Consider the following 19,424-nt stretch of genomic DNA (forward strand, 5'->3'; position numbering starts at 1 on the left):
AGCCCCGCCGGGGCACAGGACCCTGTGAGCTGAGGTGTTCACAGTGGAGAGAAAGACTGCCCCTCCTGGCCCCTCAACTCCGCCTCTTCTCACCCACCCTCCTTTAAAAGGAACCCACCCCCACTCATTACCGAGCCCCAGCAGCCAGGCCCTGGCTAAAGCCCTGGCTAAAGGCAGCAATTAGATCGTTAGCACCAGCCCCAACCCACCTGCTTGGAGTCCCTCAAACGCATTTTAATTATAATCCCTTAATCTCCCTCAGATGGCGAGGCTGGCTCTAGGGCTTTTGCCCCAAATAGCCCCTTCCCTCACTCTCTTCCCCCAATTAAGGGGTCCTCTCAGCAGAGAGCCCCTCTCCCAGCTAAAGGCCTCCCCGCCTGGGAGCAGCCGCCTCACGGGCTCTGTCGCCCTCTCTATGGGAAGTGGCCCCAGATGGCCGGCTGGTCCGCCTGAAGTTCCCATGCGTGTGGCTGAGCCCCCTCGGATTACATGCCTCCTGCCTGGGCACGAGCTGAGATGCCTGGGACCACTTGTCTCTCCCTTGGTCTCCTCCTGTCCAGGTTTCTTTGTGTCCTCCGGGTAGCATGTCCCCCTGGCCCTTTCACAATGACTTCTATTTTCCTGTCAACCCATCCATGCCACCCTGTCCGGGCCAGCTGTCTCCTTGACAATTCCATCCAGGAGCAGCCAGGTTCTGTCACAGGTGGAACTGAGGCCAGGGCCCTGACAGGACGTCTCCTGGTGGCAGCGCTATAGTGACCTCCAGTTGACCTCAGCAGAGTGCAGCCTTGCCCTCCTGCCCCACATTGCCCATCAGGGCTCTGAGACCCTCCGCCACATAGGGGCTGGCAGAACATCGGGCGGCCTCTGTCCCTGAGCTCTGAGCAGGGCAGAGGCAGGGGGAGGGACACGATGACCCAGCATGTGGCCCTGTCTGAAGCTGAGCCTGGATGAAGCTCTTTCCTGGGAAAGTTCTGTCACTAATTGACTTGCAAATGCCTTGTTTGTCCCCAGATTCATAATTAGTGCTAAGGATTTCTAGGGCCCCATCCCGGAGGGGGCCTTTTTTTGGGGCAGCCTGTTCCTCTCCCCTCTCTGAGGTTGGCCGGGCTGGGGGTGGGCAGAGCCGGGCACCGGTGCCCAGCTGCCGTCCAGCGTTCCCACGGCTCTGGTGCCAGCGTGTGAAAGGCGAGGTGCGGGGGGCGCGGGGGCTGGGGCTCCCCGCCATCCTTCAGCCGGGACCAGGGCCAAAGCCCTGAGGCTCCAGGAAACACCAGAGCTGGGGAGCGGGCAGTGGCAGTGGGTGGGGGCCGGCTGGCACCCCCAGGAAGGAGAGCCCAGCCGGTGCCTGGGCTGGCATTGGCCGAGCCTCCAGCACGATGAATGGGCCAACAAGGGGCCTCTCTTCCCCACGGATTCCCCACAAAGCCCTTGGCTACACCATGGGATGTGGGGGACCAGGGGCCACCGAAGGAAGAGGAGAGGCTATTCTCCAAGACGCCCTGACTCCCAGCCTCTGCATTCCCAGGAAGGGGCCCTGGGCTGGGGGCCCAGTGCCTTGGGTTCTGGCCCAGCTTGGACCTGGATCTGCTGAGTGAGGAGGGCAACCCTCCCAATCCCTGTGGGCCTCAGTTTCTCCCACTGTATTATCCCTGGCGTCCTTCCCAGCCCTGATGTCCCTCTCCCGGCTTCTGCCCACTCAGCTACCCTCACAGCCACACCCTACCTTCCACTGCCAGTTCCCAGTCCTCGGCAGGCCCTCTCTGGGCCTGAGACCCAGCCAGACCTCACCTCAGCGGGTAGCAGCACTCCTCACTCAGGCACAGCCTCCCAACCCCTAAGGCCCTTCAGTTTCCCTCAGGTTAGGAGGAGCGGCTTGCCAGAAGGGAGGAGTAAGGAGATCCTAAGCCGTGGCTGCCTGCCATGGAGTCAGACAGCCCAGGACCCTGCCATTTGCAAACTGTGTGACCTGTACCTGTCAGTCTGTCTGGGCCTCATCTGTGAAAGGCCTCACAGGGTTATCACCGAATAGTGAGACAGTGAGTGGAGGACACTCCATGTGGGACCTGGCACAAAGTGGATACTCAATCGAAGTTCTTTTTTTTCCTGCCTCCCTTTCAAAGCTTTCTGCAGTCTGCCTGCGTTTCTGGGTGACTGAGATGTTCTTTCACAGTCCACCCCCATCTTTTTTGCCTGGCTCTCTCACAGCCCCTCTATATTCCTCATTTCCTCTACAGTTCATTTCACAGGACTGGCCATTTTCCTTTGGTAAGTTCTTCCCGAAGTCTAACCTTCTATTGCAGGTTGCTCCTCCCCAGGCCTGGCCTCTTCGCAGGCTGCCCTGCACCTGGGGCCCTGAGGGAAGGGGGTAGGGATGGGCTCTATGGTAACCCTGAGAAGAGAATGCCCTCTTTCCTCATCTGCATACAGACGGTCTCATTTGCATACAGACAGGCCTCATCTGCATATGCTCAGTGGGACTCTGAGAGCAGATTCTTAAGTGTCTGCCTGGACCCTCCCAGTCCAGTCCTGGCATCCCTGTTGAGGGAGGGGTCCCTCCGCACCCCTTCTGCCCCTGTCTGGGTCTGGGTCTTTCTGTTTCCAAAAGGCAGCCCAGCCTCTGTGGCTCCTCTCCCACTTGCTGTCACTAGTGTCCAGCTTTCTTTTCCTGTGCTCAGATAAGTCCTTCCTCCCACCTCCTCCTGCCGCCCCAGCTCCTTCACCAGGAGCCTCCCTTCCAAGCCAGGAGACCAGGCCACTAATGGAGGCAGAGGGCTGCTTTTCCCTGCCCAGGCCCCCGAACACCCAGAGGGTAAGGAAGCCATAGAGGGTTGATGCTTAGCCTCCAGGGTCCAAACAAAAGCAGGGGGAGGGGGAGGGCAGACCTGGGCAACTTCCTTCTTGCTGATTCCAGGCCAGACCCTGTCTCCATTCACCCCTCCTCCTCTGGGGGCTGACCCCAGGGCTGCAATGGGTCCTTGCAAGGCTGCGCAGTGGGAAGGATCCTGAAAGGAGGTCTGGGGACTTCAGAAGCACTTGCCTGACCTAGTGAGCCCAGGCTCCGCCCCTTAAATATGCCAGATTGTGATACAAATGGAACTGCCTTTTCCTGGGTGCATCCTTGGCCTCAATCAGCCCTCCTAGACCCTGTCCTTGTGGAGGATCCTGGGGCTCCTTGGAATGTAGGTTAGGGGAGCTTGGAATTCTCCTCATGGGCCTCCACCATGCTGAGGACCCTGGACACAGCCCTTCCCCTCTCTGGCCTCAGTTTCCTCTGTAAAATGAGGAGCTGGGCTAGACCAGGTGGCTCTTAAGGAATTCCTTCTTCCTGGAAATCATGCCCAGGTGCCTAGCCAGCATTCTGTATGCAATTTCAGCAGATGCAAGGATCCCCTGTGGTTCATCTTGACCTGAGGCTAGGAGCCCTGGTCTAGAGGAGCTAAAAATGCTGTGGTCAGTGTTTAAATGGAAGGGGAGGGGTGTGTAGACATACGTGCTTGGATGCACAGAGTATCTCAGGGAGGACATAGGCACCAGTGGTTGCCTCTTGGGAGAGGAGGTGGGTGGCTGGGAACAGGGGAGGGTAAGAGGCATACTTTCCCTCTTGTGCTGTTGGAATTGAACCGTGTGTATTAACTTAAGCCTTTTTATTTAGAAAAATCCCAGGATTCCAGCTATATTTCCATGGAGGGATTGTTGTTAGATGGGGGGAAGGACTTTTTAGGGAGTGGTAGAAGGCTTAAAAGGAGCTGGCACTCTGGACTCTGCTAACACTTTCCGGCAGGAACTCTCTAGAGATTGGAGGGGGGCGCTATCTTTTGGGGGAGCATGTTTTACGCAGGTGTGTTACGGGGGAAATGAGGCCAAGAGCACAGCTCCTTCTTGCTGTGGTTCCCCTGCTCCCTCAGGTTCCCTCCCAGGTATTGTTGGGAAGTCCTACCTGCTGTCTAACCTGAATCCCTCTTGTTAGGCATATTCATCCCCTTCTGCCTCTACTGAGGGTGGACAGAGAGGAAGCAGGAGTGGGTGGCCCTGTGAAGCAGGGATGCTCTTTCTCTCTGGTCTGTTCAAACCCTGGAGGACATTTCTAAGGATGTGTCCCTTTGTGGCTGAGACAGAGGGCCATCCAGTGACCTCCCACACAGGTACTCTGGGGGAGCAACCCCACCCTCTCCCATCCTCTTGGTCCTTGGGGTGGTACCTAGGGGCCTCCTTGGCTGGGAGTATCAGCCCACTGCTCTGAGTTGGGACTGACCAGATCATGGATGGTGTTCCCAGGGGCCTTGGGGTGGCTCAGAGAGGTGGAAGGAGCCAAGATCTTTCCTCCCCAACCCACCCCCCACAGGTGGGAGTTCCGTCTTAGTGAGGCGTCCCCCTTTTGTTGCAATGGTGGCTTTTATAGCATTGGTCTCTTAGAGGGAGCCCGGTACTGCCCTCCTCTCATTTAGCCCCTCCCCTGCCCAGGTACATCCACTACCACTAGTACTGTTGTTCAGTATTCAAGAGTCTTTATTAGACAGGAGATCAGACTTCTCAGAGGAATCTCAGCTCAGACAACACAAGAGAGACCAGGACGGGTGGGATGGACAGCTTGTAGACCTGGGAGCAATGGTGAAGCAAAGTCTTATCCCAGGTGGCTCCAGGTACAGTGGGCTGCCCAGGCTGGAGGCTAGGGCCTCCCCACTTCTCTCTGGCTCAAAGGCTTCTTGAAAGAGCTCTTCAACTTGCTAGAGTTTAGCCTTATCTTTCAGTCAATCAGGACGGCTTCTCAGAGGGAACCCAAGCCAGCTGGGTGAAGTAGGTTCTTCTTTTTGGTCTGAAAAGAAAAAAAATGTCAAGATTGAAACAGGTTCTCTTTGGATGGAGACCTTAGCAGGAGGCAGAGGACAAGCATCCAGTGGCCAGGAAAGGTGAGAGACCGGGGAGGGCTCCATGTAAAAGGGGGCCACCATGACAATGGATGAGTCTAGGAATGTCTTCTAGGTGCTCTACGCAGGGCCATGGCAGGGGTTGTGTGTGTGGAGGGGGAGGCAGAGAGGGCATGCCCAGGGCAGGAACTCAGATCCCAGACAGGTGAGAGGCTAGGCGGTGGCCCAAGGGACTTGCTTCAGGAAGACAGAAGGCATATTTCCTTGGCTAGGGACAAACCTGGGAAGATTTTGTTGACTTCTACAGCTCCCATGGCCTCTTCCCCAGTCCTGTCTTTTTTTTTTAAATGTATTTATTTATTTTTGGCTGTGTTGGGTTTTCGTTGCTGCGTGCGGGCTTTCTCTAGTTGTGGTGAGCGGGGGCTACTCTTCGTTGTGGTGCGCAGTCTTCTCATTGCGCGGTGGCTTCTCTTGTTGTGGAGCACGGGCTCTAGGCGCACGGGCTTCAGCAGTTGTGACATGCGGGCTCAGTAGTTGTGGCTCGCGGGCTCTAGAGCGCGGGCTCGGTAGTTGTGGCGCACGGGCTTAGTTGCTGCGCGGCATGTGGGATCTTCCCGGACCAGGGCTCAAACCCGTGTCCCCTGCATTGGCAGGCGGATTCTTAACCACTGCGCCACCAGGGAAGTCCCCCCAGTCCTGTCTTTAACCTGCAAGGACTGTTTCAGCATTCCTCAGACTTCAGTCCTGCACCTGAGAAGGAGTGCCCCTTCCTCCCCTGAGAACATGCAGAGAAGGCCCCCTGCCCATCTGGTCATCTCTCCTCTCAGTCCCTCCGATTGTGTTTGGAACATGTTCTGCAGGAAGTCAGCACAGGGGAGGGACACAGAATATGCTTTGGGAGCCACCAAGTCCCATTTGAAGCCCAGCCCAACTTACTAGTCCTATGACTTGGGGCTCTGACTATGCCTTTGTAAAGTGGGGACAGTATTACCCAGTTTTCAGGACCGTTGGAAGATTAACTGAGACAATGGCTAGGAAAGGGCTTACACAAGCAAGTGGGTGCCAGATCAAGGTTAGTCCCTTCCTTCCTGGGGTGGAGGGAAGCTGTGCCTAGGAAAGAATAAAATCAATAGGGGCTACACAGAAATCTGGTGTCAGAAGCACAGCTGTGGGCACAGCATTCCTTTCCTGCCCCACCCAGAGTTGGGAGCCCCCAAAGTTCACCTCACCCGACTTCTCCAACGGCTTTAAAATCTGAGAAGAGAATTTCAGAAAGAGAAGGGGATCTAGGCCACACCGCTGCGCTGCCTAACTCTGCTCAGATCAGTGTCACCTTCCTCCTACCTAGACTCTCAGACTTTCCAGACTTGCCTCCTTCCTCCCTGTCCCACCTCCTCCTTCCCTTCCCTGCCCCCAACCCCACCTTTGCCAGTCCCTAACCTTGACCTTGACCATACTATGGAGGGGTGGGGATGGGAGGTCTGCCTCACCCATCAAACTGGAAGCTCCCCAAAGGTAAGGACTCAGTCTCCCTCAAACCTGGGCTCCTTGAGGCCTGTGTCCCTGACCCCCTGTGGCCCTACTCCCAGCCTGGGCTGGCTCCCAGAGGCCCCGACGTGAGCCAGCTTCTCCTCAGTGCCCGCTAAGCCTGTTAGCCTCTCCCTCCACAGCTCCCTTTCCCTTCCTTGCTCCAGATCCTCAGCCTGTCTGGGAACCCTGCTAGCCCCAGGCTGGCTGGATTTGGAGGAACAGCAGAGGAAACTGGTGTCTCTCGGGGCCTGGGAAGGGGTGGTAGATGAAGCCCAGCGCAGGGCCCTCCCCTGGGTGGGGGAGGAGGAGTCCAGATGGAACAGTCTCCGCCTGGTACACCCTCCCAGCTCCAGACGGAGGGAGCATCTCCTAGCAACCGTACAGTAGCAGGGGGCTGGGAAGAGGGTGGGGGCTGGGAAAGCGGGGCGGAGAACAGTGATATCGTAAATTATCCCTAGCCCCTCCCTGCCAGCCCACCCTTCCTCAGTTGAGAATGGCCTCCTTTCTCTCTCCACCTGCTCCTCGTTCAGGATTCCCTTGCAAAGCTGGCCCCTGCTCAGTGCCCCTTAGAGGTGCCCCTCTAGCTCAGGGTGACCATTCTCAGCCTTCTGCTTGAGCTACAGAGGGAGGGAATTCTTACCCTCCCAGGATCTCTCAGGGACCCTGCTGGAACGTCCCCAGTGGCTGGAGGGGATGACTGCCTTCCACCCCCATTGCACCCGAGCTAGAAGACTATCACTTGCCAGTGGTCTCTGGCTCCTGCCTCTTTCTTTGGGTGGGGATAGGGGCAAGGAAGGGAAATTTCAAAGCATTTGTGACACTGACTCCACCTCTCTAAACAAAAGCTTTTAGACTTGGGACCTCCAAGTCTTTAAGGGGCACTTGGGCCTGTCACCAATCCGGCCAAGTCTCAGTTTCCCTATCCCAACAGCTGGAGTCCAGGAAGAAGCTCAATAAAGTGACTAAAGCTGGGTGGCAGTTCCTTCCTTACCTCTCAAATGAGCCATGTCAAGCCAAGGGTCAAAGAACTGGTACTTCAGTAGTACAGATCTTGGTTAGACACTGGAAAGGACTTCCCAAGACAGCAGTAAGCAAGATCATGGAATTTCCTGGTTGGAGAGAGGAAAAGTCTGTCAAAGAAACAGGAAACTGAGTGGGAACCTCTTAAATTTTGCCTCATTAATGCTTTCTTATCCATGTTAAATAACACATAGAGAGTATTTAGCAGAGCCTGACATATAGTAAGCCTTCGTTTTGGCTATTTTTAAAAATCATATATTAATATGATTTTTTATTGGATGGATATCAAGAGGAGGGATAAATCCCCTGGAGACCTATCTCCCATCCTCCAGGAACCCCATGGGAAAATCCAGATATGAGATAGTGCCCCAAGTACAAGATGGCAGCCAATTGCCATGGTAACAGAAGAAGAAGGAGTCTGGTTGGTTGCGGGGGCAGTGCCGGGAAGCCAGCTGGTGCCAGATGGACAAACCCAGCAGAAGGTAGCCCCAGCTGGGTGAAGCTCATGACCCTGTGCCCAGGGCTCTCCCTCCATATGCCAGCCTCAGCCTGTCCCTTCCCTCCAGGCCTAAAGGCTCCATTGCTATCTGTGGGGATTCCTCCTCGAGACTCTTGTTTGTACAACAAGGGATGACTGCTTAGAGACAAAAGACCCTCCTGCTCAAAGTCTCCCTGGCCCACCAGCCGAGAGATCTAAACTGGTCTGAATTTGGCTCACTCCTGACGGTGCTGAGGAACCTTAAAATCAGGGACTTGGGAGGGTCCTAAGTGGCAAGGCTCGGAGGTACCATTTTCTACACATTCAGTGGAGGGTCACAATGTCCGGCTAAGGCTCCCTCTGGAGAGCATTGAGATGAGGGAGCAGAGTGGGTTAGGGCCATGAAGGGAAATCGAGCTTCACTCCACCCCTCCTCTCTTCCCGGAATGGCTGGACAGTATTTACACAGGGCCAGTGGGAAGTTCTTCCAGAGAAGGATGAAAGAAGCTGTGGTCATGGAGTCCATTTCACCACATAGTTGTTAAAAACAAGTGCTTCCCAAACCTGTCTCAGCAAGAGGCTCACCTGCTTGAGACCAGAGAGCTCCAGCCAGTCCGCGGAGCCCCGCCACGCTTCCCAGACAGGGCTTCATCACGTTTTGCACACAGAGTCCCTTCACTCTCCTCCCCAGCAACCCACTCCCTCATTTCCAAACTCTGGAAGCCTTCCTCGATTGTCCCCATCTGCCTATCACGGCCCCTCTAACTCTGTGTCCCTCAGCATTTAGAATGGGCACTGGATATCTGCACACAGCCTTGAAAACATTTTCATCCACACCGACCTATTTGATCCTCAGGATAACCGTGGAAGGAAGTTAGGATCCAAAGACGTTAAGTGACTTGCCTAAGGCCACCCAACTAGTCAGGGAGGGAAGATAGAATTTGTATCTTGACCAGCCTGTCCTATTCCAGAGTCGAAAACGAAAACCAGAACCTCCTTCTTTTGCTGTTCTTCCTATGGCCGGAGCCCCTCTATCAAATCTGTGAGCGACCTGCCAGCTGAGGTGTGCCCACTGTCATTCTACCGCTTCCAGTGCCCCAAATCCAAACTTTTATTAACAGGGACGGTGTACCCAACGGAGGGTTGGAGGTAGGGGAGAAGGTCTACCCACACTGCCGATTAGCATAAGTGACACTGAGGCCAGGCAAGGAGAGAAACCTCCCCTGGGTGTGGAGACCGAGGGGACCTTGGACTCCTTTTCGGGTTCTGGTCAGTCTTGAATTTCCACCCTCCCAACATAACCCTCCCTGGACGGGGAGCTCTGTGCAGAGCTGGAGGGGACTCTATGCTGGAAGAAGAGAGAGGCTCCGGGCGGGGCCAGCCGCAGAGGCACTATGGGAGGGCATGTACAGTTGGGGAAGGGAGGCTGGACAGGCCTGGCAGGATCGGAGTTACACCTGGAAAGACATGGGGAGGGAGCAGGGGCAGAGCCTTGGCGCTGGAGGGGAGCTTGTCCTGCGAACGGCTCTACCATGGATGGCCTCACTGTGAGACCTGGCCAAACCTCAGCTTCTGGTTCCTTCGGGGACCTGGCTAAAGCTTGAGGCCACCCCTCACCCTCCCCTCCTCCAACCCCATTCCAGCCCACTCCCAGTGGGCCCTGGGAGCTAAGCCCCCGCACCTGACATGGCCACTTCCACAGCTACTCACAGAGAGGTCTTTGTGCAGAGGCTGCGCCTGGGGGAGGGGCGGTAGGCGGCACACCCACTTACATTCCACCCTAGTGGCCGGCAGTGGCATTGTCATCTCCTCAGCTGTCTCTCCAGCCTCTCACCCCTTCTCTAGGAAGAATCTCCTCAGAGCCTTGGCCCACCCCTGGACCCTCCCTTACCCCTTCTCCCACTCCCTCCTCCAGGAAGTTTCCAGGACTGAACTTCTCTGTTCTTTGCTCCAGTCCCCAGAGGTCCATCTCCTGTCCTGACCTCAGGGCACTCACTGTGCTGGGGACCAACCTTGGCTTCTCCACATCTCTTCCCGGGGAGCTCCCCTGAGCCTGCCCCGACCGTGCAGGTGTGTGTGTGGTAGAGAGGAGTGAGGGTGATTCTAGAGGGGGGAGAGGCGGAGACCCTTCTTCAGGTGGCTCCCACTCCTTTCACATTCCTCTATTTGTTCAGAACCAGCCAAGGGCCAGTTAAGTATCTGGTGGGTGCTGGGCTCAGCGGGCAGCTAGGTTCGGGTTTCCCCCTTCATCCTGGGGGTGGTTATGTGCTGTCCCTGAGCCATACTCTGCACTCAGCACCTCTGAGGCTGTCAGCTAACTGCCCAGTACCCCTATCAAATCCAGTCTCCCTGGTGAAGCACACAAGGCTCCTGATAACTGAACTTCTGCCTCCATTTCCCATCTCCTCCCAGTCCAGACTCCCTCTGAGGGACACTCTAGTCGCCTGACACAACATGCTCTTTCCTACCTCCTTGCCTTCACATATGCTGTCCACTCCCCACCATGCACTTCGTCAGACTCCTTAGACTGTTAGCCCCTGCTTAACTTTTATCACTTTTATCCCCTTTATTTTATCACTTATCTTTTGGCCCCCTCCACTCCAGGAAGCCTTCCTTAACTCACCTAAGGTGTCCCAGGGCTCCGGCCCGCATGCTGCACAGCGCCTTGTATAAGTCTTCAGGACAGCAGCCTTTACACTGTCTTGTAATTATTCGTGTCTGCCTCCCCCACCAGGCTGCTAGGCCCTCAAAGCAGCTTTGTATTCCACCTTCCTCTTCAACATAGCACCTGGCACACAGTAGGCACCCAATAAATGCCTGTTCAGTGAATGAGCTGACATGGAGATATGGGTAAGGGAAAGGAAGGCATGGATGTGAGAAGCGCTACTGAGGACGAAGTGATGGGTTCTGATGTGACTGATCTGGATGAAGGGGAAAGGAAGAAGGCAAAGCCAGGATAATGCTCAGGATTTGCACCTGAGGACCTAGAAGTTTAATGATGCTATTGATAGAGGTGAGGAAGCAGGAATGTAGCGCAAGACTGAAAGCACAATGCCGAGTGAGTAAGCATCTAAATGCCCTCCCTATGTTTGGGGAATGGCCATCTCATGAGTTTTGGAGGGAGGTTGTACTTATAAGCCACTACAGAAGCCAAAAGCACAGGTACTTTCCCTGGTTTCCTTGCAGCTAGGGCCTGGTCATGCGGTCCAGGCTTAGCCAGTCAGATGCACCACTCCAGTCTGATCTGGGAGCTAACGACGGGACCACAGTAGTTAGGGTGCAAATCTGGAGTTGAGAGAAATGAGTGAGCGTTTTAATTCCAAATGATGGTTGAAAGGATAAAAGTGAAAGAGCATGAGTGGAAAGGGGAAAAAAAAAGAGTTGAAAGCAGAACCTTGGGAAACAATTCTGGCTGGAGAACTGATTACCCAGAGGACTGAATGACTAGAATCCAGAATGAATAATCAGGGATATAATCAGGGATATAATAATCAGGGATATAACAGAAGAACCAAAGGCCAAAGGAGAAGACATCAGTATGAAATGGATATCAGTAGGAAATGTTCCACAGAGGTCACCAGGCTTGAGCAAGGGCCATTGGGTCCGGTTGAAGAGTCTGTGTGAGAGGCTGGAGAGGGCACAGGTTTCACCAGTTATGAAGGTGGAAGCCAGACTGATGGGCTGAGGAGAGAAGACTTGGAACTTCACCTCAAGTACATAGCGAGCGGCCCTTCACAGACCCCAGAAAAACCCTCAAACTGACAGATAATCCTGCCTGCCCACACCTTACCCTCTCCCCCTCCCCTTCCTGCTGATACTCCCACTTCTGATTCTTCCCGTATTTTTGTTTTACACTCTTCATAGTCCTCCAAGTTCTCTAACCACTGGCACCCATGAGGGGTCTGGAACTAAACTCAACACAGAGGCCTCTCTACCACCCCTGATCCTATGTGACGTTCATGTCTCTTCTGGGGCTGCCATCCCTCATCTCTCCCTCCTTCCTTCTCTCCCCATCCTCTTCGCACAATTCCACTAGTAGGAAGACTCAGCAATGTTCCTGGTCAGCCAGAAAGTCCTTCTCATGGTCTCACCTCCCTCCCTGTCCACCAACCAAGGCTGGCTCTCGGCCCACACCTGTCAGAGGCAGCCATTTTATAGGCGCCAGCTACCTAAGATGGTGGCCTCCCTCGCTCCCTCTGCTTCCGTTCCCACAGCTTGCCTCCTACCCTTGCCCCTTTCTTTCTGAAGCCTGAGCCCAACAAGGTGGGGGGCCAGGCTAGGGAGCCAAGGCCGGAGGAAGCAAGACAAAAAAGGACAGAAAAGCCGGCCCCTTGGCATCTCTCTTTGGCATTTGAGTGTAGCATAGGGAGGGAGGGCAGAAGGGAAGAAAGAAAGTAGTGTGAGTTTTTATTTCTGTCTTCTTCCTGCCACCTCCCCCTCCAACACACACACTTTGATGAAAACAAAATCTCTCCCCTTTTCTCTCTTCTCCAACCCCCCTCCCCATTTTTCCTGGCTCCTACCAAGAGCCTCCTGGAATGCAAATGAGTTGTATTATGCAAATGTATGCAAATCAGGCTTAACAAGCGGAAGGAGGGGGCAGAATGCCTAATGAGTAATGGCGGAGGGTACAGATGGAGGGTGGCAGGAATGACCCCATCTTCTCTGTTCCCACAGCCTGGGGGCTTGCTAGGGGTAGTGAGGTGTCCTTCGCTTCTGGGAAACAGTAGGTGAAGGCACCGTTGCTTCAGTTGAGAAGGCCTAGGATGGCCTTGGCTATAGGTGAGGAGAGACAGGAGAGCTTGGGGGGAGAGAGGGTTAAGTACAAGGGACTCACTTACACAACCTTGCCCATAGACTCTGGATGTACCAGCCTCCCTGCCTGTATGGTCTGCTGATGGCTGAACCTTCAGCTGAAAAGAGGGTGATGCTTATGCATGCCATGGCTTGTGCATCAGAAAGGAGGATTCCCAAGGGAAGATTCCCAACCAGACCCAGGTTCTTCCTGGGTGGGGGGGCGGTGCAAGCTGTCTCTTTGTGCTTTGGAAGGTGGGGGTTGGGGTGGTTGCCATGGCAACATAGCATGGAACACCCACCTCCCCAACATCCAGCCCCAGAGGACCTAGAGAGTTGGGGGCGATAATGGATTGACACCCCCTGATGCCCCCACCACCTGGCACTGCCAGCCGGAGATGGCAGCATCAAATCCTAGAAAGAATGGCCCCTTTGTTTCCAGGCTTGCGGTGTTGGGGGAGCAGGACTGGGCACGCAGAAGGGCCTTTCCCAGGCCCCATTCCAGTTTGCGTGACTCTTGCTGGCCTCTGGAGACTCCTTGTGGACATCCACTGGTCTCTTTGCCCTGGCAGGTTGTTGCCCCCTTGCCTTTTCTCCCATGGGCTTACCAGCTACTGCTAGGTATGCCTTCCCCTGTGCTTCTCCCTGAGGCCTCCCCTCCCAGCCTTCTCAGACAGAGAGAGCAGTCAGTTCCATCTCTTCCTGGCTTGTGTGGACACCTCACATGCCCGGACATGCATCCTGTCCTTTTTTGTATGGGGGCAACCTGTGAACTCTACCTACCTGCAATAGGACTGCTCCACCCAACTCAGGCAGGGAGACTCCTTAAGGAGGTATCAGACACAATAAGCAGGGCCAGGCTGGAAACCAGGAGCCTGGATCTTGGCCTTTCCACTAACCAGCTGAGTGACCTTGGTCATACCTCTTCCACTCTCTTGGGAATCTGTAAAATGAGGGCTATAGAGCTGATGCTATCTAAGGCTCTACCTGATCCATACACTCTGTATCTTACATGAGCTTAGGTTAAATTCTTCCTGAAATTTAACCCTCAACCTCCCTACTGCTGGAGCCCTCTCATTCAGACTCCCCAAAGGGGACAAACCCAGTTTCCTGGAGACGGAATGGCAACTGCCCTCAGCCTTTTCCTCTCCCTGAGACTCAACAGCTGCCTGCAAACAACTCCCAAAGATTAAAAATTCTAGAGTCTTTGATATATAACCGTGCAGACAGGATCCCCTCCTAACCCTCCCAAAGGGGGTCAGCACAGCCACCTCACTCACCGCCTGGGAGCTGTCCGTGGTGCTGGATACGGCTCTGGTGCCCTTGTGGAGGAAAGAGGGTGGGAGGGTGGTGGTGGAGAACCCACCCACCCACCCCAGACGAGAAGCTAAAGGGAGGAGAAGCAGAAACATTTGGAAACAGCAAGGAAAGGGGCAAATGTATTTCTGAAGACAGTTTCTCCTCTCTGAAGATCTCCAAATAGCCAATACTACTTTGGGGGAGGAAGAGATCAAGAGTCAATGAAACTCTGAAACTCACACTCCTTCCCTAATGACTTAAGTGTCCCGGATTAGATCAGTCCTCATCTGGATCCTACTTGGAAATCCACAGGGAGATGGAGTCATAGTTTCTGCCCTTGGGGTAGAGCTCAGGTTGAAGTAGTGGACAGGTTACAGACTTCTAAATTCCATCCTAAATTCTAAGGCCCCTACGAGGAATTTAGTAATAAAGATGAGGAAGATACACAATCTGCCTGATAGTATTATAGCTATTAGGAGCTTGGGGGGGGCGGTGATAGAAAGGTAAGGAAAGTAGGAAAGGGTATGTGTGTGCCTGCTTGCATGTGCACAGGTGTGTGTGTGGTGTGTGTGTGTGTGTGTGTGTGTGTTTGCGTGTTTCCCAGGCAGAGAGATGAGCCTATATCAGTGGTTCTTAACCTTAACTGCACATTTAGAAACACCAACAGACCTCTTAAATGATACTGATCTAGGCCTCATTCTCAGGCACTCTGGGATACGCTGGACCCAAATATCAGTATTTTCTAAAAGTTTCCTAGGTGATTTTAGTGCATAACCAAGTTGAGAATCACTGGTCTGGAAGAAAGCAAATGAGAAAAATTTCAGGGGTTAAGCCTGAGCAGCTGGAGGAAGAGGCAATGCTAGGCCCCCTGAAGAAGGGAATGAATAGGGAAGAGAAGGACAAACATATAACCTCCCCTCTCCTAGGAGTTCCCAATGGCCCCAAGCCTGGCCTGGAGACCGACTCAGGTGTTGGGCCTGTCTATTCTGTGCTGTGGGAGCTCAAACCATTCCAAGGCAATGAGATGAACTTTCCCCCCACCCCAGTCCCTTGTGCAGAGACAGGGAATGGGTGCAATGACCCTGAGGGCGTGCTGTTCCCCTTCACCCAGAAGGTCCCCAGGGAGGCAGTTGTGGAAGGTAAACAGCAACAATGGTCTCTTTCAGTGTCCAGATTCCAACCCTTCAGTCCAATTAGCAGACACAGCAAACAGCAATTCAGCTGCCTTCAGCCGCTGTCATAACAAACTCAGAGCAGCCTTAATGGGGGGATTAGGGCAAGAGGAGGGGGGGGTGTCATTCTGAGCCCTGGGAGAGCCTGGGTGGCAAGGAAGGGTTCCCCTTTTTCTCTTACCTCTCTCCTATCTAAATATGCTCTGGCCCACACTTACCTTCCACAACCCTGCTCCTCATTCACCTCAAAGCTCTGAGAATGTTTTTATGGTTTTGTCTACTCTTTCCCTCCAATGATTTTAAAGCATTAACCTAAACTCATTTAACAACTAAAGAAGCTGGTACACCCTGCCTCTGAATGAGACAGTGCTATAACCACTCAAGATCTCTGAGGTCTCAGTAGCAAAGGAAGGAAGATGGAAAGGTCAAAGATCCCCAGAACATCACTGTGGAAAGGAGGTGAAGAAATAAATATCAGTATTCCAACTCCCAAACCTTGGGAAGTACAGACCTCAGAAGGACTTCCAGATGTGGAAGAATGCAGAGGGGCCTGTGCTCTCTGGTGAGTTATCAACCTTGGGAATCAAGAGTCAGCAGTTGGGGGACTTCCCTGGTGGCACAGTGGCTAAGACTATGCACTCCCAATGTAGGGGGTCCGGGTTCGATCCCTGGCCAGGGAACTAGATGCCACATGCATGCCGCAACTAGCAGTTCTTATGCCACAACTAAGGAGCCCACATGAAGCAACTAAGACCCGGAACAACCAAATAAATAAATAAATATTAAAAAAAAAAAAAAGAGTCAGTGGTTGGGAAGGTGGGGGTTTGGGAGGCAAGAAGACAGAAAACAACCCCTCCCTTTTTTTTTCTGGCTGCACTGCGTGGCATGTGGGATCTTAATTCCCAGACCAGGGATTGAATCTGCACCCCCTGCGTTGGAAGCGGGAAGTCTTAACCACTGGACTGCCAGGGAAGTCCCCGAAAACACCCTTTCTTAAAGTCATTCAGTGATGAAGAAAAGTCTGCATACTGATAGACACAACTCTCTTTGGTTCATTAATTATATCCACTACCTAACTGGTCCTTTAATTTAATAAACTCTTTTTAGTAACTCCAGAAGCTTAATAGAATAAATTTGGAATTATCATTTACACAGCCATACCCCTCTATTTACATAAGTCAGTTTACCAATCTTAAGTAGTACTCTTACCAATACATGGTAAGATCCATTAAGGAGAAAAAAATACAATGGTCATTCTGCCACGTGGACTCCAGCCACTTCCCTTAACAGGCTTCCCGGGGTCTGTTCCTCCTCTCCCCAGGCTTCAGACACTGCTTCCTCAGGTCCCAAGAGTCCCTCCTCAACGCCAAAGCTGAAAAGGAGGAGGAATTTTCTCAAGTTTAAGTGTTTTGAGATCCTCAGTCGAGAATATGCCAAAAAGCTGTCCTTTTTGCACTCTGAGATCAATCATATGCTTTCAAACAGTCGTTTCAAACTGTAGCCTTTAGCTACTCTGCAATCTAAGAATTACTCTTTACCTGTGGGTATCATAACATATAAGATCTTTTATATAGAATTCTTCATTTGCTCCATGTAACAACCCTGAGGATATAAATTCTTACCCCCACTGTACAAATATCTGATCTGAGGCTGGTTAATAATGGCACCTAAACATAGACCTTGGTTCAGTCACATTTGCTCATTCTCTTTCATTCCCTAGCCTTTCTGATTGTGTTGATTCCTATTATTGTAAGGACCTTTCAACAAAATCTTTTTGATGCCTAGATTGGGAAAATTTTGTCCCAGGGTGAGGGTGTGAGTGAAAGTGTAAAACTTGAGACAAATATTTAGAAGAAAATTTCCTTTGAACTCCTGGACTCAGAATTCAATAGGGGAGGGTATTGGGATAAAGGGCTGAGGAGAGAAATAGGTAAAGAACCTAGCTTAAAATTTGTTTTCCAGTAGGAATAGGTGGATGTAGCAAGATCCAAAGAACAGAACTAAAAATTCTTGGACACAGGAATGTGATGATACAAAAGAGAAATTGGTAAGGCCCTTCTGTGCCCCTTTCAACCCAGCCTCCACGCATCCCCATTCCATCGGTTCTCCTATTGGGTTTAGCTGGAGGAAGTGCTATCTGGTATAAAGGTTGGGGGAGGCAGAAGGCAGGACTCAGTGGTGTCACTGCGATGTCTGCATTTGGTAAAACCCCCCAGGTCCCAGAGTGTCTCTTCCTCTAGTGGATTTATAGCTATATGTAGCCAGGAATCCCTAATCTCACATCTGAGCTTCCTACCCACCATGGATCACACACATCCAATCTCATACCAGGTCACACATCACTCAGTTTCTCACCCTCATAAGCAGACATACACAGCCCACAAACACTGTCACCCATCATTCTCCTGACAACCCTATCCACACACCCACACACCGTATGTACGCATGAGGCAGACACAAACCCTCACTCCCACATCGCTCCTGCCTTCTATTCCCCCTTTCCATTGAGGTGCTTGTTGTGTAGGATGTAAACCCTCAACCCACCAGTGCCCTCAGGTCCTCTATTCTCCTTTGGAGATCCTGTGGTCAAACGCGTTAATGGGATACAACAATAATAATATAAAGCCAAATGGTGTGGCTAATAATATAGGTTTGAAGTCTCTTGTGGATGAGCCTCAGCAGATCCCATATACACATTTCCAGATAACTACATGAAAAGTTAAAAAAAAAAAAAAAAAAAAGTCAGCCCGTGCTCACAACCAGGCCTTGCATCTCACAGTGGGGTTTCCCTCTCCGCTGATGCACAGATTCCCTCCCTTCTTAGCTCATTCCCATCCCAGTCTACCTACCTCACCCTCTCTAGTCCTTCCCTCAGGCAAGCATGGTAGAGTAGAGAAGTAGAAAAAGTATTGGATTTGAAACCACTGAGTGACATTAGCAACTCATTTGAATGTGTAGCTCCTGTTTGTAAAATGCGGTTAGTAACAGCTACCTCACAGTGTTGGAGGATCAAAGGAAGGCACCTAGGCAGAGTGCTGTTACTGGGAAATAGGTGTGGTGTTAGGGGTTAATAGTGCCTGCCCCAAACCAACTCCCTTTCTTCCTAATCCTGTCTCCAGCTGCACACCCCCCCTCCAAAGAACCAGATTTCAAACAGCTGAAAAAAGCAAAAAGGCCGTTAATCTCTCTTTCCTCCAAACCTCAGAAGGAAGAAGACATAGGTACTCTGGAGCCCAATTGTTTTAGTTTGGATTCCCAAATATTTCTCCCACATAACATATAATTGAATCATAATCTTGTAGCTATAAAATCAGCTCCTGGGAGGAAATTTTAAATTTACACGGGCAAAGGGAGTCAGTACGAGGTCATTTGTCCAGTTCTCCTGCCCTCTTTTGACTCCTCACTGCCCTGCCCTGTGTTCTGGAATGTGGGGGTGGGGTGGGGGGATGGTGGGGAGTTGTCGGGATGGGGAGAGGTAATAAATGCAGAGGGGGCCCACTTCTGGTTTTGCTACAGTTACTTTTATTCTACCAAGTGACTAGACCATCCTCCACTCAACTGCACCTAAACACTCTTTTGCTTAAAATATTTAGGTCAGGCCAGATAAATGGATTCTTTTAGGAAAGGCCCTGATTAATCTCTCTAATTCTTTGCTTTCTCTGGGCAGCATAAATACCAAGCCACAAATTCCTTTGTGTTGGAGCTCCTTGAGGCCATTTGCTCTTGGAGATGATTTCCAGGACAGTGAGGATGGGGTGGGGAGGTAGGGTGTCCTGAAAGACCCCAACGCAACCCCTTTAGTCAGTGAAGACAAAGCTGGCATGAGAAGCTTTTCAAGACATCAGATTCAGGTCCTGAGTGGGAAGGAGGAAAGAATATGAAAACAAGGGGGCTGAGATATACTCTGCCCTCCGTCGGCCCGGAACCCAGGCTGGGCAAAGAGCTTCCCCAGCCACCCTGTCCTCTTTCTGAGCGACCCCGCCCCCACCCCCAGTACTTCCAGTCTACCTCCACTTATCTCCACTTTGCCATTCTCGGCTCCCGACCTAGCTGGATAGACTTAACGTGGCTTCAGGGAGCCGATCAAAGACAGGGCTAGCCTTCTCAGGTGACCTCGCCCAAACTCTCCCGCCCCAGAAATAGCTGTGAGTAGCCTGCGCGAAGCTGTTCACCAGCGCCCACGGGAGAGGCCTGGCCCAGGAACCCCCGGCACCGTCCGGAATAACCCTACAACAAGATTTCAACAGATCTCTCCCTTGGACC

Source organism: Eschrichtius robustus, chromosome 3, assembly GCF_028021215.1.
Source record: "Eschrichtius robustus isolate mEscRob2 chromosome 3, mEscRob2.pri, whole genome shotgun sequence".
NCBI classification, from domain to species: domain Eukaryota; kingdom Metazoa; phylum Chordata; class Mammalia; order Artiodactyla; family Eschrichtiidae; genus Eschrichtius; species Eschrichtius robustus.